We start from the raw sequence: 17,531 nt of genomic DNA on the forward strand, positions 1-17,531 counted from the left end.
AAGAGGACAGGCGGAGAAGTTGCCCATAGTGACTACGATCCCAATTTGATGTGCGTATCTTAGTGGAAATGAGTCCTGGTCTCGTGTTCTCAGGGATTTCTCTATTGCACATGTGCGTATCTCCGGGAAAATAGCACCTGCTCGCTTTTATCAAGAGATTTCTTGTGCAGCAGCCGCAAGGTAAGTATATTTACTGGGTCCAAAGTCCCTTGTACGCGGGTGTGGTATAATAGATCCACACCAGATGGTCAACAGCCAATAGGTCCAAATTATCGACACACAAATGGTCAACACTTTTTTTGCTGTTGTAATTTAACCCTAATCCTAACCCTCCCCCTAGTACCTAACCCTCTCTCTGGTGCCTAACCTTTTCTGGTGCCTAACCCTCTCTCTGGTGCTAACTCTCTCTCTGGTGCCTAACCCTAACCCTCTCCCTGGTGCCTAATCCTCCCCCTATTGCCTAACCCTCCCCCTAGTACCTAATCCTCTCTCTGGTGCTTAACCTTCTCCCTGGTGCCTAACCCTAACCCTCTCCCTTGTGCCTAATCCTTCCCCTATTGCCTAACCCTCCCCCTAGTACCTAACCCTCTCTCTGGTGCTTAACCTTCTCCCTGGTGCCTAACCTTCTCTCTGGTGCCTAACCCTCCCCCTGGTGCCTAACCCACCCCCTAGTGCCTAACCCTAACCCTCTCTCTGGTGCCTAACCCTATCCCTAGTGCCTAACCCGTCCCCTAGTGCCTAACCCTAACCCTCGCTCTGGTGCCTAACCATCCCCTTGGTGCCTAACCCTCTCCCTGGTGTCAAACCCTAACCCTCTCCTTGGTGCCTAACCCTCTCCCTGGTGTCAAACCCTAACCCTCTCCCTGGTGTCAAACCCTAACCCTCTCCTTGGTGCCTAACCCTCTCCCTGGTGTCAAACCCTAACCCTCTCCTTAGTGCCTAACCCTCTCCCTGGTGTCAAACCCTAACCCTCTCCTTGGTGCCTAACCCTAACCCTAGTGCCTAACCCTCCCCCTAGTGCCTTACCCTAACCATCCCTTCAGACAGCCTAACTCTCCCCTAACCTTTAAAATGTTGGAACATGTTTTGATCACTTGTGTGTCGACCATTTGAACCTGTCGACCTTTTAAGCCTGTTGACCTTCGGCACTGTTGACCATTTGTCAGTCAACCTTTTGTCCCTGTCAACCTTGTGACCATGTCGACCTATCGACTGTCGATCTATTGACCGTTAATCTTCTATCCTAATACCCTTGTGTACCGCACACCCGGCTCCCACTGTAGTTATGCCAATGGCCGCAGTGCTCCACAGAGCAATGGGGAAAACAGGGCATACATAAAATAGGGAACTACACGGTATAGAAAATAAATTCAGGCATAAAAACAAAGAATGGGTCAGGGGAGCAATATGAAAGCGTGGGACCACAGTCTATATCAGAGGTTGCCAAACTCGGTCCTCAAGGCACCCTAACAGTCCAGGTTTTAAGGGCCTGACTCAGATTTGACAATAGAGTAAGATACAGCTAGTAATTCTGAACCTGGACAAACCATGTTGCAATGCAAGGAGTGCAGATAAATACTTTTTTTGCATGTGGAGTAAATACTGGCTGCTTTTGCATGTAGCCTACAAATGCTGGACAGCTTTATTTTTAAATTGGAATTAAGATTTCAGTTTGGACACGGCCCTCCCAAATCTAAATGTCTCTGCACATGTTAAATCTGCCCCACCTGCAGTACAGCATGGTGTTACCAAGGTGCACAGTTACTTTCTTACTCTATTCCCAAATCTAAATCAGACTTAGGGGTAAATTTACTAAGATCCGTGTTTGTCCCTATTTGCAATTTCGGGTGATAATATCACTTTTTTGCAAATCAGGAATTTACTATCATTAAAGTTGGGTGATTTCTTCATTTTTTCAGGTTGAAATCGGGTGATTTAATGCACCAAATTCGTCCGTTTTGAACAATAGAAATGATATCACCATCAGCTCAAATTCGGAAGTACTTTTCACTTTTTTAATAAAAATCGGGAATTTACCATTATTCGTTTTGCTAAAGTCGCCCGTTTTACACTCAAATCGGGGACTCAATAGAAGTTTTAAATGCCCCACCTCCAGAGCTGCGAGTTGCCATCGAACATACACAAATCAGTGTATGTTTCTGAATGGCAAGTGTATTCGAAGGGTTAATAAAAAAAAAAAATGATGTAAGGTCTCCCCAAAAAGGCTAACCAGCCCCTGACTTGCCAGCCTGTCCTGGTACCTAAAGTTACGGGAACAAAACGAGTAGTGTTCCATTGTAAATAAGGTACCAGCACCAGGCTGCAGGGCCAGTCCTTGTTTTAAGTACAGAGGGGAAAAAATTTGCATAGGGGTACCCCTATAATTAAAAACCAGCACCGGACCCTTTCACCGGGCCGCCCAGCCACCGCACCAGTCCTGACCGCTAGTCAGCCCAGGCCAGGAATCCCTGGAGAGTTGGGGACCCCCACAATAAAGGTATCCCCCTCTCTAGGGCACCCCTGGTCTAGCCTGATAGCCCGGGGCTATACCCGCCACCCCTGGCCGGTGGGTAGCGGGTTGATAGTGTATGTGGTGTGTAAAACATAGAAATATCAACATTGTCTTTACAGTGGAACTACAGGTCCCAGCAAGCCTCCCCTGCATGCTGGTACTTAGAGAACCACAAGTACCAGCATGCGGGGCATTAAGGGCTCGCTTGTTCCTGTAGTTCACCTGTAAAGAAATGTGTAAAAAAACACACACACAAAACAGCAATATTTTCGCCAAAAAACAGGCGAAAACGCAATTGGAGTAAAAAAACAGGAGAAAAGGTTTCTCCATCCCAGATCAGGCGAAAAAAAATTCTAAATGCCTATTTTTGGCTAAAAATGTGGGGATTTCTTTCAGAACCCTTTGGACAGCCCCCCTAATAATACTTTAGCGAAAAAAAATTGGAAGTTGCGCACTTTGGCGAATAGCGACCGCTGAAATTTCGGTCAAACTTTTTTTTTGTCCGTGAAAAATCCATTTAACGTATTGTAGCTGGGTATTTCGTGGTGCCATAAGGATGCGTCAAGTGTTCTAAACTTCGCACGTGGCTGGCGCAGGTGTTTTTTTAGCGGTTATAAAAAACCACCTGCGCCAGCCACGTGCGATGTTTAAAGCAATTGGCGCATCCTTATGGCCCCCTGAAATACCAGCCCCAATACGTTAAATGCATTTTTCGTGGAAAAAGAAAAATTTTGACCGAAATTTCAGCGTTCGTTTTTCGCCAAAGAGCGAACTTTTGATTTTTTTTCCCACTAAAGTATCATTAGGGGGGCTGTCTAAAGTGTTCTGTAAGAAATCCCCGCATTTTTACCCCAAAATAGGCATTTTGCTAATTTTTTCGCCTGCCCTAGGCTGGAGAAAAGTTTTCTCCAGTTTTAGGCAAAAAACAACCGTTTTTCGCTGTCGTTGGCGAAATTGGCTGCAAAATCGGCCGCGATATCGGCCGATCGGATGGCCGATTTCGCCAATGACGGCGAAAACGGACGATTTTGCCTGTAATTGAATACCTTCCTTAGTGTAAGATTAGAGTTTCTTCAGTGACTGCTTCACTAAAATAGTCACTGCTCGGCTCCCTTTTGTTACAGAGTAATGGTTCATACACCTAATCCTTCCCCGACTAATGCTGTATAAAATAGTGAAAATCCGATCAAAATCCGTCCAGTGTTTCAAGAGGTTAGCCCGGACGGACACACAGATCCCAGAACCAGGAACTTTAATAGATATAAATATATAGAGAGAGAAACATTAAAAATACAAAAATACTAAGAATTCTAAATTATTTGTAATTTATCTCAAACCAAGTGGGGTTTAGATGACAAGACCTACAGCTTTATTGACAATGTGGACTGCAGTCTGATCCCTATGTACCAAGCCCCAATAAGAGTAGCATTTCTGAGCGCTCGCAACCTGGTCGATGGTGGCCCAGAGTGCATGCGCACGACGGAGCCGGCTCTGTCGTGCGCATGTGCAAGACCCGGATAGCGACGAGCAATTCGTCGATCTGGGTCTCGCACCAAAGGGGGCGTGCTGTTGATGTTGAGTGACAGCACGCCCCCTTTGGTGGGCGGGCCGGGGGAGGTGGCTGCCCAGACGGAGGCGTTCCCATGAGAATGCCTACCGTCTGGGGGCGGCCCCACTGACATCACAAGTGATGTCAGTGGGAGAGCTTTCGGCTCTGTTAGAGCCGAAAGCTCTCTGGGGCTTGTGGCAACGAGACCCTACCACAAGGGTCTCGTCGCAAGCCCGATGGTCAAGACCATCGCCACCATCATCCTGGCCGCTCGCATTAGCTGTAGGTGGCAACCCACAGCAATGCGAGCGGCCAGGAGGCCGCTCCATAAAAAAAAAAAAGAGACGGCCTGATTCAGAGCGAGCGCTCTGTCAGAGCGTCTGGCTCTGAATCAGGGCCTTAGTCCCGAAAGCTACCACCATCCTCACTTGCTTATGGAGATATTTTGTTAGGAGAGGGAACTTATGATCACTCTCCAGCAGCTTCCAAGTTTCAGTACTAGGCCGGGATGTACTAAAGGAAAAATGTGATTTCGGGGTTTTTACCGCATTTCCATATGTACAAAGCCCCGGCCGCACTTTTATCAGTGCAGAGGGTAATGCCAGGAAAACTTGGCGTTATCCTATAGAAGCCTATGGGCTTCTTACTGCACCCCGCTCCCGACGCTTCGCCACCGCCTCGCCACCACGCCGTCGCCCAGCGCTGGCCCCCACTCACCTGCTCTCCATGGTCGCTGGCCCATGCTCCTCCTGGGTCCTCCGCCTCCTCCTAATCTTCTTTCAGGTGCAGGAAGGAGGAGGAGGAGCCCGGAGGTTCCTGCACAGGTGACCAGCAGGAAGCTCCCGGGGCTTGTAGGGGGCGGGGTCCCCCGCCGTCACTCGGCGTCTGCTGCTATGCAAAGGGCAGCTCTTATCGCAAGAGCTATCCTTTGCGATGCTAGTACATATGCAGTTAATAAGGTTGCGGTGACTGGCGGAATGGTCACTGCAACCTTAGTACATCCCGGCCCTAGTCACTGCAGCGGAGTCTTTCGAAAACACAAAAGACTCCTCCATTGTCATGGGAATTATTTTACAGTGGCAGTGCTTTATCGAAAGCTCTCTCCCTGTAGAAATTGTTAGTACATAGCAGATAATAAAGTCAAAAATTATTCCTGCCGCGATGTACACTGAAAGAAAATTGTGCACACCCACGATTTTTTGATACATATGCCCCTAAATAACTTCCCTGCTAGCAGATGCAGTAACTGGAGTCTCTGGGCCAAGGTGCAGTTAGGGCTGATTAAGCTCTAGTCCTCCCTCTGTGAGTGTGGAAGGAGCAGCATAACCTGTTTAGCAGTTATAGGATACTTTCTAAACTTGAATGACTGCAGCAAGAAATTTGGGCGCAGTAAATAAAATTACTTGATATATAATGTTTATATAAATATATATCAAAGCTCTGCTGATCTCCTGTTTATATTAATTGGCTCTCCTTAAGAATAACTCTGAATTACGCCAGCTATAACCATACTTGCCGACCTTTGGGCTGCCCCTTCCGTGATTGGGGCAGCCAGGTCTACACTGAGGGAGGCGTGGAGTTGCCCCAGATAATGCCACGATTACCGCATTGTAAAGTGAGAGTGAGGCCAAGGGGATGCGATTCACAGCTAATTGCATCATCAGCTGCCTGTATCGGCCACTTCACTCTAGGGATGTGCGCCGGACCATTTTTGCCGGATTTGGATTTGGATTTGGTTCTAATTCGTCGTCCGGCTTTGGATTTGGATTTGGATTTGCCAAACTGCGGTGACTGGCTTTGGATTTGGATTTGGATTTGGATTTTTTTACAATAATTGACAAAAAAAGCTAAAATCACATAAATTGGTCTTTTTTTTCTTCCTAGAGTATTATTAACCTCAATAACATTAATTTCCAGTCAATTTAGACCATATCACAGCTTATAATATTGTTTTCAACATTATTGGCCAAAGGTTGCAGTGAGCCGACTGGTTACACTAAGCGACAAAGCAGCGGCACAACGACACAGACACCACAGTATAAAGCACATCTATGACACATTGCCACACAGCAGTGGCAGAAATGAAAAGTAGTGCACCCACCCAGTGGGGTACGGCCAGCAGAGTCACAGTACTTGTTTACAAAGTGGGCTACGGCCCTAGGAGTCACAGTGCACAATCTTATTCGCATTACACCGCACATAGGGCCTGATTCACATTACACCATAAAGTAGTGTCTCTTATTTATGTTACGACACACAGTAGTGCCCCTTTTACACAATGCCCACAGTAGTGACCCTTTTACACAATGCCCACAGTAGCGGTGTCCCTTACACAATGTCCCTCAGCAGTGGTTCCCCCTATGCAGTCCCTTTAGTAGTAGGGTCCACTATGCAGTGCCCCCAGTAGAATGCCCCCCAGTAGTATGCCCCCCATTAGCAGGCCCCCCCAGTAGTATGCCCCCCATTAGCATGCCACCCAGTAGTATGCCCCCCATTAGCAGGCCCCCCCAGTAGTATGCCCCCCATTATCATGCCACCCAGTAGTATGCCCCCCATTAGTATGGCCCCCCCAGTAGTATGGCCCCCCCAGTAGTAGGCTGCCCCAGTAGCAGGCCCCCCCCAGTAGTAGGCTGCCCCTGTAGTATGGGCCCCCCCTGTATTATGGCCCCCCCTGTAGTAGGCTGCCCCAGTAGCAGGCCCCCCCCAGTAGTATGGCCCCCGCCAGTAGCAGGCCCCTCAGTAGTATGGGCCCCCCAGTAGCAGACCCCCCAGTAGTATAGCCCCCCCCAGTAGCAGGCCCCTCCAGTAGTATAGCCCCCCCCAGTAGCGCCCCCGGCCCTTGCACAAATTAAAAAATAAAAACTTACCTGTATCCCCGCTCCCGCGCCGTCTGCTCTGTCACACGCTGAGGAGGGAGCCGGAAGACGGAGCTCATGTGTGAGCTCCAGCCGGCTCCCTCCGTGCAGCAGCCAATGAGAGTCTGTGTGACTCTCATTGGCTGCTGTAACAAACACACAGCTGCCGCTGGCGGCTGTGTGTCTGTGTCTGTGTAGGGCAGAGCGCTATAACTGCGCTCTGCCCTACACACGAGGAGACCTGATGTCGGATTCTCTAGTGAGAATCCGACATCAGGCGGCCGCCGTTCGGCCCCGAACGGGGATCCGAGTCAGGCGGTGAACACCCGAACAGAGTTCGGGTGGACTCGGATCCCCAATGTTCGGAGCGGTTCGGATTCCACAGAATCCGAACCGCTCATCTCTACTTCACTCAGGAAGCAGTGGTCTGGTTTGGGGGCATTCCGGGAGACCTGATTTCTCTTCCAGGCGTCCGGGGGCACCACCTGACTATCGGAAGTTCATCCAAATAAATAGCAACTCCAAAGTCACTACGATCATCCAAAGATGCTTATTATGGGATGCAATCAGGAAGCTGGCTGACATTATACCGACAGCCAACTTCCCGACTGTCATATCCCGGCGGGGTGAAATGACCGGCGTCTAGATGTAGACGCCGCTCATTTTACCGACGCCGGGAGACCGGCGCCCGGCATCCCGTTCGAAGGGATGCCGGGCGACGCGAGCGGACAGCCGCAGGGGGGGAGGGTTAGGTTTAGGGCTCCCGGGGGGGGACTTAGTTTAGGCACCCACCCCCAGAAGGTTAGGGTTAGGCTAGGGGGAGGGAGGGTTAGGGTTAGGCACTACCCCGGAGGACTTAGATTTAGGCAGCGGGGAAGGGGGGGTTAGGTTTAGGCACTTAGAGGGGAAATTAGGGTTAGGCACTTGAGGGGGAGGTTAGGGTTAGGCACCCCTAAGGGAGGGTTAGGGTTAGGGGGGCAGGTTAGGTTAGTTAGTACTTACCTTGGGACGATCGAGATTTCCAGCGCTGTTGGGCTGCCGCTGCCGGGATCTGTTCCTCTGTCGGAACTGACGCTGCCGGAATTCGAACTGCCGGCCATGTGGCCGGCGGTATTACATACCGATTTACTTATTATATAGCTGTGAGATGCAGGTAATTGCCAGGTTACAGCTCTGGGCCCTGCTCAAACTCCCAATCCCCCACACCCGTATATAGACTCACTGCTACCAGATTTTCCCTGCTGATAAGGTAAACTATCTCTTCTCCCCGGTGCTGCACCAAACTTGTAAATGTTTCCACAGTGTTTAGGATTCTGTATAATGGGGACCCTGACCGGCTTCTCCGCATCCACCCAACAGCGGTTTCCTCACAGGGTTTGGCGCATAAAGCTTGGGTTGCTCAGACTTCATGTTTATACATAGGATAGCCAATGACATGATTCTTTTGCTTATTGGCACCTGAGTGCAATAAAGTGCTTTGTTTCAATGCATTACAATCAGGAGATCAGTATAAAGCAGATTTGTTAAGAATAAACTGATTGTACAAACAAAATTACCACAATTCTATAGCAGTCTTTATTTACTTTAAAAGGGATATATAAAAAATAACACAGGCATCACTTTAGGAATTCACAATATGTAGTTACTATGGGGTCTGTTCATTATGCTAATTTTCAGGGTCCGGGCTTACCCCAATAATTAACATTTCAATTAACAATTCATCATTGCACCGGAGCGGAGACAGCTGATCTGAAAATCTTCTGTTTTCCCGAACGCTTTCACTGATACTTTTGGAGCAGTAAAACTTAGCATTGGCGAGTCTGACTCCTCAGTGCTAGTGCGCAGGGCTGGATTATGGGCGGGGCGATAGGGGCGGTCGTCCAGGGGCCCCCACACATAGAGGGCCCCCACACAAAATCAGTGTAGTGCGGACTGCAGTAGTGCGGTCTACACTACACACAAAGCAAAGAACACACTGCCGCCGGGTGCCGGTGGTGGTGTGTTTGTTATTACTACAAACACATCGCCGCTGACACCCGGCGGCAGTGTGTTTGTTTTGGCAGCCAATGAGAGTCACACAGACTCTCATTGGCTGTTGCACCCACGGTGGGAGCCGGGCTGGAGCTCACTCATGAGCTCCGCTTTCCGGCTCCCGCAGTGGGTGATGGGAGAGATGTCATGACGTCTCTCCTCATGACATCTCTCCCATAGACTGCCTGCCGGAGGAGCGGATAGCAGCGGTCGTGGCAGGATTCAGGTAAGTGGGAACTACTACAGGGTACTGCATAGGGGAGCATTACTGGGGGCACTATATAAGGGCCTGCATAGTGGGAGGCACTACTGGGGGCACTGCATAAGGGGAACTACTACAGGGGGCACTGCATCGAGGAGCATTACTGAGGGGACTATATAAGGGGCACTACATCGGGGGGTCTACTACTGTGGGTACTATATAAGGGGCACTGCATAGGGGGGACTACTACTGTGGGTACTATATAAGGGGCACTGCATAGGGGGGACTACTACTGTGGGCACTATATAAGGGGCACTGCATAGGGGACCTCGATTGGGGGCACTGCATAAGGGGAACTACTACAGGGGGCACTGCTACTGGGGAGATTGCATAAGGGGCACTACTACAGTGGGAATTGCAAGAGGGGCATTACTACTGGGGGCATTAAGGTGCATACAAAGAAATAAATATTCCTAGGGTGACAAAAAACGGTGGTATATAGGGGCCCCAACAAGTTTGTTGCGCAGGGGCCCCCACAGACCTTAATCCGGCCCTGCTAGTGCGCCTGCGTGAACTAGTGTTCACGTAGCCGCACAAAGCCCCAGCGTTCGCGGGAAGAGTCGGAGAGGGGAAGAGGGACCTGAAAGGTTTCCTCTTCGCAACCCTGGACCCTGGAAGGAGTGGGGTGTGGGAACAGACACCATCAGAACTTTGGCGAATGCTCCCGCAGTTGATAAATCTAGGTCCCCATGCTAGTGTATGGGGACAGCGGGCCATGCAAACTGCCTGCACTCTTTACAGGTGACATGTCTATATTGCGTAGTAAGTCATTGTAACTCAATGGCTGTGCGTCACCAATCCTGTGTTCAGTCAGAAAAACAATGTAATGCAATCCTATTAAACATCCTACAAACCATATGATAAACACAGAAACATATGCAGAGGCGTCTTTAGAAAGGAGTAGGCCCATGTGCCCGTCACGGACCCCCTCCTCTCACCCCGGCGGCCGGCAGCTGACTGACGTGGCTGGCCGGCCACCGCAGAATCAGTAGATTCTGGGCACAAGAGTGTGCCCAGAGTCTACTGCACATGCACAGATCGCCAGGGAAATGGCGCGGCTGACATTTTTCCGGCGATTTCCTCATAGCGCATTCGCAAAACGCTGGAAAATGGCCACGACGGCCATTTTCCGGCGTTTTCAGCAGCGCTGAGGGACCCGATGCGGGATCTCGGAGAGGTAAGTTTTAGATAATATGGGTGCAGGGTGTGCGCTGCGGGCCCCCCCTGGACCAGGTGGCCTGTGTGCACCGCACACCATGCACCCATTATAGATACGCCTCTGAACATATGCCAATTGATACATAGGGGTGTATTTACTAAAGTGTTGGTTTTTAGAAGTGGATCTACTGTATGGTGACAGCGGGTCATTCCGCCAGAGGAAGGTAAGCAGGAGATATCTGTGATACTAGTGTATGGTGACATCGGGCCATTCCGCCAGAGGAAGGTAAGCAGGAGATATCTGTGATACTACTGTATGGTGACATCGGGCCATTCCGCAAGAGGAAGGAGCACCCCTCTCCCAGCAGTTTGCATCACAGCACCCCAGCCCTCTCCCAGTTTCAAATTTACTTGCGCAGAGCCGTCCGACTCAAGGTACAGCAAGCCACGGGCGGCGGAACCGCTTTTCTCATTTCACTGGCAGGCCGCAGCAGTGTGTGATGATTGCTGGAGGCGGAACCCAGAGTCGTTAGATATGACTTACTACTCCAAGCTCCGCAAAGGCCCAAGGGGCAGCAGCCCTCTTGTGACCACTTTCTAATAGTCCTGAATGAGCCTCTGTCCATGCGCAGAAGCTCATTCTGAAAGTGTGATGCCTCAGAGTCGGCCCGACACTAACCACTAGCCGCCGTCCAGGTGCTCTGCCGCAGCAAACTACTGCCGGGTGTTCCGCCACTGCCCACTCACTGTTTGCTGCTGCCAGGCCCGATCGAAACTGTCAGCTGAGCTCTGATCATGGAAGCTACACAGAAGTAGCAGCTGCCAGAGTTTCTGCCCAGCCGGCAACAGGTGCCAGGTTTGGTATTCCTGTACCAAACCTCCACCAGCTCTAGGCAGGCTTGGATGCCCCTAGGCATTCCAAATGCCCTAGGCATTTGCTTAGTTTGTCTATGCCTAGGGCCGGATCTGGCTGGAGTGAATCTTCTCGCGTGCTGAAGGCGTGGTCTCGGTCCGCAAAGTCACGCCCCCTTATGAGTGCCAATGTTGGGTGCATGATCGCATGTCACGCCCCCCCGTTCTCGGCACACACAGTGGGCTTGCCTTACCCAGCGCTCCAGCAGCTGCTGGGGTAGCCCCCAGCCTCTCCCTACCTGCTGTGTGGCTCTGCTATTTTGGTGTCACCTCCTTGGACGGTGTCACCCAGTGCGGCCCGCACCCCACTAATGATGGCCGTGAATACACCCCATATCTCAAATTAACACTACATAGATTTACTAAAGCTTCCAAAACACACAAGTAGTGGTGTCGACGTAGCTACCAATCAGATTATCACTATCATTTCTTTATTGCATTCTAGAATATGATAAACAGAATCTGATTGGTTACTATGGGCAACACCTCTACTTGTCTGTTTTAGAAGCTTTAGTAAATGTTCCCCTTTATATAAATTGCAATGTCCCAGTGGTCTAATGCAGCAGCAAAACCAACAGAGAGTCACTGGTTTGACTCCCACCTAATCTTATTATTGTGTAATTGGGCTATTTTAATATTAACTAACTCTAAAATTAATAGAACTTATACATCTGAAAAATCTTTAAGACTTGTTCACACGTCTCACTATTAGCGAAATGCTGGGGCGTTTTCAGACAGGAGGGGGCCCGTATGCAGTCTCCATGCAGACCACCTCCTCTCCAGCAGCGCAGTAGACTCTGACTTTGTGCCTGAGCCTACTACGCATGTGCAGGTCTCCGGAAACATGGCGCCTGTGCTATGTTCTTGGAGACATCTTTAGTGCGCAACTGCACATGCATCTCCCCCTATAAATCTGATTTTCATTTGCAAAATAATGCCTGAAGAACGTATTAATGATATGATGAAGGGTATCTTTGATGATATGATGAAATGTATATTTGCAATTTAATTTTTTTACAGAGCAGCAGCCGTTTATCATGGCATTGATAGCATTTTAACATTGCAATAGTTTGCATTAGTCGAAGTGCAATGAATAAAAAGTGCATTACAAATGTGTGAAAAATGCATCAATGAAAAGCAATTTGCTTTTCATTTAATTTTTCCCATTTTCCCACAACGGTAGAATTTAAAGCAGCAATTGTTAAAAGCAGACCCATGCTGGGTTCACTACTAAGAAAAAAAATCCTGTGACAAAAATTGCCAAAGCCTCTCACAAAACAAACCTGTAATTATGACAAATCGCTGGTCGTTATATTGCACATCACCATGTTTGTAAATAATCCTTTAAAGTGGTTCTGACACCTACACACATCGGATAAACTAATATTCACTTGGAACCAGGACCTCACAGATATCAGTGATGTCACTGGGTTTCTAGAAAACTGCCTGCACTCTTTACAGGTGACATGTCCATATTGCGTAGCAAGCCATTGTAACTCAATGGCTGTGCGTCACCAATCCTGTGTTCAGCCAGAAAAACAATGTAATGCAATCCTATTAAATAAGCCATCTGATAAACACAGAAACATATGCAGAGGCGTCTTTAGAGAGGAGGGGGCCCGTGTGCATATCCCGTCACGGCCCCCTCCTCTCACCCCAGCAGCCGGCTGACGTGGCTGGCCGGCCAACGCAGAATCATTCGATTCTGGGCACTAGAGTCTGCCCAGAGTCTACTGCCCATGCGCAGATCGCCAGGGAAATGGCGCAGCCGCCATTTTCCCGGCGACTTCCTCATAGCGCATGCCACGGCGGCCATTTTCCCACGTTTTCAGCAGTGCTGAGAGACCCGACGTGGGACCTCGGAGAGGTAAGTTTTATATAATATGGGTGCAGGGTGTGCAGTGCGGGCCCCCCCTGGACCCGGTGGTTTGTATGCACCGCACACCCTGCACCCATTATAGATACGCCTCTGAACATATGCCAATTGAGTGTGGGTTTTTAGAAGTGGAGAAGTTGCCCATAGCAACCAATCAGATTCTAGCTATTATCTTCTAGAAGGTGCCAGATACATGATAAGTAGAATCTGATTGGTTGATATGGGCAACAAATCCCCTTTTAAAACCCGCACTATAGTAAATATAGCCCATTGATACAGTATATTGCCATAAAGAAAACTACCCCCACCTAAAAGTAGAGATGAGCAGTTTAGATTTGACCCGGTTCTTTCCACCAATTTATCGCAAGTTCGTATCTGAAAACGAGGCAAAACGTAATCTTTCATGAATGTTTTGTATCTTCCGTGGCGGTAAGATAACGTTTTGCCTTTTTTTCAGATCTGAGCAAACCGAGTCAAATCCGAATCTACCTAAAAACATCAAAGCAGACACTAAAAAATTAACATATATAATATGCACTCCTTAAAAATGATACATCTTATAAATGTATAACTGAGCATCTGAAGAATCATTTTAGGCAAATGTGAAAAAAAAAAAAGTATTATATCAGTTTTATATCTGATAGATACAAGAATAGTTCGATTGACCAGAGATAGAAGCAGCTATAGCTACAGAGACTCAATAGGTAAGTGACATGTCTATACCAATTCTACTAAAAACACTAAAGACAAACAAAAACAAGCACAGTACTAAAATAAATGAAATAATAAAAAATGTTCAACTTTTATACATTTACACATATGTAGTTACATAATACAACCATAACATTACAAATAACATAAAACTTACCTGTAATCGAAGATTGAACTTGCGTTTGATAATAGTCCTCAGTCGTCTTTTAAGATGTCTCTGGAAAAGAAAACCACAATTATGGGAAACACGGATATTTCTTTGTTTTACTCTCTGTTCCAAGCAGCTTTAAAAGTAATCTGGTGTAAATGATAAAAACAAAAACAAACAAAAAGCCCAAAAATATCAGATGAAAAAGGAAACGCAATATAACAGAACGATCCGTCTGTTATATTGTTATATACCTGGCTACCAGGGCTGCTGGTTTTCTATAAAAGTGTCCCACACTTCTAAATCACATTTGTGTACATTATTTGTATTTTGCGACATGGTGTAACTGAGACATGGAAAATAAAAAAAAGCACAATTTTATCTGTAAAATGGACGAGGTAAAAAATATTTAAGGTATTATTTTTAACAACTGTAGAAAATTGCACATTTTTTTTTGCATTCTATAATTTAAGTAGAGTATAACGTGGAATAGCATTGACATCTGATTTTAGTGCTAGCAGCCAACTATTCAAACCCATCACTCTTACAGTACAAACCAGGCTGAAATTTCACACCATAGTTTCCTACAATATCTGGAACAGGGTAATAAATCTCTTCTGTCGTCTTGACCTAAAGCCCCCATGCTCCAGAGACTGGAAAGGATATTTCTCCTCTTTAATCCATATACCTTCTCAAGTGCGTCATACGAGTCTCCAAAATAATTAACTGATTTAGGCGACATGTCGCATATACAGTATACATACTGTACTTCCCCACATGCGTATAATCACATATACACACGAGAAGCACAATAACAGTCATTATAATGCAATCCTATTATATATATAAAAAAAGCATCTGTTAAACAAAAACATATGGCAATTGGTACGTAAATATATTATTGTAAAAACAAAAACTCCTCCCACTTTACAACATTGAGAAAGGCACTTAAATATATTGACATATATATAATGCACTCATTGAATAATGATACATCTTAAATGTAGAGCTGAGTATCTGAGGAATCATTTTACGCAAATTTGAAACAATAGATTTATTATACGTGTTTTATATCTGAATCGGTAGTCACAAGAGGAGAGGAAATATGACTCATGTACTAACCCAGCACAGACATTGTTCCTCAGGGGTAATTTAAAAATCCTACATTTCAAAATGAAATAATAATGTTTCTATATTCCGTGAACCAATTGAGAACACAGTGACCTGTACTTACTGGCCTTTACGTTTAATGTAATAAATCCATGTATGTAATGTACGTAACGTATATACGCAAAGACCAAAAACATCCAACCACTGCTAAAAGACCATAGTAAACACTGAAAGAATAGGAAATACAAACAGCTTATTGTACCTGCAACTTGTTCCACCAGCACCTACAGCCAGGAGTAGAGTTATTGTTCCCGGTATCCCTGTGAGAGCAGAATGTCTGTGTTTGTGACTTGGCGACTATTCCTCCTACGTCTATCTCCCATCCCTCTCTGTGGAAAGTAGGTCACTGTGTCGGTGAGGTCTCTGGAAAGGAGGAGACCTGGCAAAGCTCCAGTGTGGGCACAGCAGTCACTTAAGCGTTCTAGCAGCAGGGTTAGTACGCAGCTTTAATAAAGTACATTCTGCCTCACAAACAATACAGATATGCTCGCTTTAATAAAGCTATGCATTATTGCAGGTTTAGAGCGGCAAAACCTAAACTATATTAATAGTAACCAACATACATGTTCGTATCAAGCCACATCTAAAACCTTGTTCAGTATTGTCTGCCATTAGTCAGTTTCATATGTGATTTTCATATTTATATACAACAAAGGGACTGAACAAATCCTTCACTAGGCAACCGTTCGGCTTGACTGCAGAGAGATGAGTAAAGAGTTTATTTTTAGCCAGGCCCAACAGCAGTACAGATTTTTATCATCATCGTTATTATTATTATTATCCGCTATTCATATGGAACCACAAGGGGCACACAGCACCTTACATAGTACATACACAGAAACAGTGCATAACATGGATTGCATAACATTAGAGATGTGCGGTTCGTTTTATGAGAAATATAAACACACCAGAATTTAGGTGTTCCTGGTGAATCCGAGTACCGCCTCCGGTCTTCCCGCCATGTTTGGATCCCAGAACGAGGCAAAATCGGCATCCCGGAAATGTTGAATCTCGTATGTTTTGGATTGCATAGAAGAATCCTTCCCCCATGATCAGGAGCTATTTCACACAGGAGAGTGGAGGGAGAGGTTCTGGAATGGTGGGATATGCATAAAAACCGCCATTAGAACGCCATTAGGGCAGAGAAAGTTGTAGTAGATATGGATGCTGTGCTTGGGAAGCAGGGGCGTGGTTTTAAGAGAGGAGGTTGCCCGTGTGCAGACTCCTGTTTGTGGGCCCCCTCCTCTCTCCGGCGGTCCTGCAGTGCAATAGGTTCTGGCTCAGTGCCAGAATCTACTGAGCATTTGCAGGTCTCCAGGAAAATGGCGCCCCTGCTGTTTTCCCGGGGACAGCGGTACTGCGCATGCGTGAGTCACCGGGAAACAGTCCGCCGCAATTTTCCCAGAGCAGCACTACGGACAGGTAAGTATAAGACTATGGATGCAAGGTGTGCAGTGTGGGACCCCCTGGACTCAGGGACCCGTGTGCACCACACACCCTGCACCCATTATACAAACGCCCATGGTGGGAAGGATGACTGCAGGCATCTTTGTCACTGCAGTATATATATATATATATATATATATATAATCATGTGGTCGCCAAGCCCTGGCACTCCAAGTCCAATAGGCAATAACTCGCTCTGCTGCCCTCCTAGGGGGTCGGCACCCTCACAATATAACAATGTGCAGAGGGAGGCGGCACTGAGACTTTCTACCAAACAATGGGGTAGATGTATGATAGCGTTACTTAAAGTGCCGCTATAATGCTTCCCGCTTCGCCTCTTTACCGAGGCGAAGCAGGAAGCACTACCGATGAGATGTAAGAACATCTCATCGGCCGGAGAGGGGGAGCGATATCTCCCCCCCTTCGGCGCTACCCGCTAAAAACAGCAGCGCGTCAGCCTAGTGCTGACACGCTGTGCCTCTGTCCCGGCCGGCTCCACTGAGCATGCGCGGGATCTCGTAAGTATCGCGAGAACCCCGCGTGCAGCCTGGGGGATAGGCTAGCGCCAGGCTGTAGCTGTCGGTAACGACAGCTACAGCGGGCCGAACGCTCAGACGATCTGACCATTCGTACATAGCCCAGGCTATCGGCGCTGCTATATTGTAGATAGCAGCGCCGATAATGACAGGGGCGCATAGCGCCTCTGTCATTTACCGCCCAGACCCCCGATCATACATCGGGGAGAAGCGGTACCAGCGCACCTAACGTGCGCTTATACTGCTTCTGGGCTTCTTACATCTCCCCCAATGAACCCTACACCAGAGCCGCTAATTGGCTATGGCTCCTGACTCACTGACCAGCCCACGTCGGAACTGTAAGGAGCCGGAGCCAGTCAGCGGCC

The 17,531-nt window shown here is 47.7% G+C and overlaps 1 protein-coding gene across 2 annotated transcripts in view; it reads right to left on the reverse strand.

The window, feature by feature from the left end:
- The window catches only part of LOC148521525 (F-box/LRR-repeat protein 3-like), a 38,325-nt gene extending 22,819 nt beyond the window's left edge, over positions 1-15,506 (reverse strand). For both annotated transcript variants that reach the window (XM_088475073.1, XM_088475072.1), the window contains exons 1-2: positions 15,387-15,506; positions 14,024-14,083 (exon numbers count right to left, since the gene is read on the reverse strand). The gene's annotated coding sequence lies outside the window, so the exon portion shown is untranslated. The remainder of the gene's footprint in view (positions 1-14,023; positions 14,084-15,386) is intronic.
- Between the last annotated feature and the right edge of the window lie 2,025 nt (positions 15,507-17,531).

The sequence above is a fragment of the Taudactylus pleione genome, unplaced genomic scaffold (genome assembly GCF_031769625.1).
Source record: "Taudactylus pleione unplaced genomic scaffold, aTauple2 ptg000161l, whole genome shotgun sequence".
Taxonomy (NCBI): Eukaryota; Metazoa; Chordata; class Amphibia; order Anura; family Myobatrachidae; genus Taudactylus; species Taudactylus pleione.